The sequence below is a fragment of the Nicotiana attenuata genome, unplaced genomic scaffold (assembly GCF_001879085.1).
Source record: "Nicotiana attenuata strain UT unplaced genomic scaffold, NIATTr2, whole genome shotgun sequence".
NCBI lineage: Eukaryota > Viridiplantae > Streptophyta > Magnoliopsida > Solanales > Solanaceae > Nicotiana > Nicotiana attenuata.
Genome location: NW_017678187.1, coordinates 1 through 2,220, shown reverse-complemented (window position 1 = coordinate 2,220; position 2,220 = coordinate 1).

The window sequence follows — 2,220 nt, the reverse complement described above, 5'->3', positions numbered from 1 at the left end:
ACTACATACCCATTAAGAAATGTCATGCATAAGCCCGAATTGTCCGGCCGGCTGGCCAAGTGGGCCATAGAGGTTAGCGAGTACGATATCCAATATCGACCTCGAACCTCGATTAAGTCGCAAGTATTGGCTGATTTTATCGCCGACTTCACTCCGACCCTTATTCCCCTGGCCGAAAAAGAGCTCCTGCTGAGCTCGGGAACCCCGTCCGGAGTATGGACATTGTTCACGGACGGAGCTTCGAACGTAAAGGGGTCGGGATTGGGGATCATACTAAAACCTCCTACCGGGGACGTCATTAGGCAGTCTATACGGACGAGGAGGTTGACTAACAATGAAGCCGAGTATGAGGCTATGATTGCAGGTTTAGAATTAGCCAGGAGCCTCGGCGCCGAAGTGATCGAAGCCAAGTGCGATTCTCTTCTTGTGGTAAATCAGACGAACAAAACGTTCGAGGCCAGGGAGAGCCGGATGCAAAGGTATGTCGACAAACTCCAAAACACCTTGCACAAATTCAAAGAATGGACTCTCCAACACGTACCCCGAGATCAAAACAGCGAGGCCGATGCCCTCGCCAATCTGGGCTCGACAGTCGAGGACGACGAGCTCGAGTCCGAAAAGGTGGTACAGCTAATGAGGTCGGTCGTAGAAGAAGGCACGCCGAGGTCAACTCAACTAGCCTTACTTGGGACTGGAGAAACAGGTATGTGGACTATCTAAAAACAGGAAAACTCCCACAGGACCCCAAAGAATCAAGGGCATTGAGAACAAAAGCGGCCCGTTTTTGTTTGGCCGAGGACGGAGTCTTATATAAAAGAACCTTCGGAGGACCACTCGCCATATGCCTTGGCCCCGGAGACACAGAGTACGTATTGAGGGAAATCCACGAAGGGTCATGTGGCAACCATTCGGGCGCGGATGCGTTGGTCCGAAAAATAATTCGAGCTGGATACTACTGGGTCAACATGGAACAGGATGCAAGGGAATTTGTACGAAGATGCGACAGGTGTCAAAGGCATGCGCCATTCATCCATCAGCCTGCTGAGCTGCTGCATTCGGTCATCTCCCCATGGCCTTTCATGAAATGGGCAATGGACATAGTGGGCCCGCTTCCTCGAGCTCCAGGTAAGGCTCAATTTATTCTTTTGGTTACTGACTATTTCTCCAAATGGGTTGAACCGTAGGCTTACGAAAAGGTTCGAGAGAAAGAAGTAATCGACTTCCTTTGGGACCACGTCGTGTGTCGGTTCGGGATGCCTTCCGAAATAGTATGTGACAATGGGAAACAGTTCGTTGGGAGCAAGGTATCAAAATTCTTCGAGGATAACAAGATCAAGAGGGTATTGTCAACCCCGTACCATCCCACCGGAAACGGGCAGGCTGAGTCGACCAACAAGACCATCGTTCAGAACCTAAAGAAAAGGTTACAAGACGCAAAAGGAAAATGGAGAGAAATGCTGCCCGAAATCCTATGGGCCTACCGGACAACCGAAAGGACTAGTACCGGTGCCACTCCTTTCTCTTTGGTTTACGGAGCCGAGGCCTTGATCCCAGTCGAGGTGGGCGAACCCAGCGCTAGATTCCGGTATGCAACCGAGGTTACCAACCAAGAAGCAATGCTCACCAGCTTGGATCTTTTAGACGAAAGGAGAGAGGCCGCACTAGTTAGGATGGCAGCTCAGAAACAAAAGATCGAGAGATATTATAACCGAAGGGCTCGTCTTCGACACTTCAATATAGGGGACTTGGTACTAAGAAAGGTCACCCTCAACACTCGAGACCCTAACGAAGGGAAATTAGGACCGAACTGGGAAGGCCCTTACACCATTTTGAAGGTAACCGGAAAGGGTTCGTACAAGTTAGGAACGATGGATGGGAAAGAACTACCCAATAACTGGAATATAGGCCACTTGAAGAGATACTACTGCTAAAGGTAAGTCTTCTTTCTTCTTCGCTTCCATGAATTTTTTGAGACTTGTCCGATCCTAACCCGTGCAGGTCGATGATCGGTCGCTAAGACAAGTTCGGACATCGGAGAGACTGAAAGCACGAGCTGCACTCTTTTTTCCTTCGACCGTTTTTGTCCCAACTCGGGTTTTTCGGCAAGGTTTTTAACGAGGCAGCAAGAACATCGTGCTACTACAAAGGTATCTAAGGGTAAATCATTGTATACTAGATCACCCTCCGAAGAAGGCGAAGGTCAATAAGAATAAATGTAAG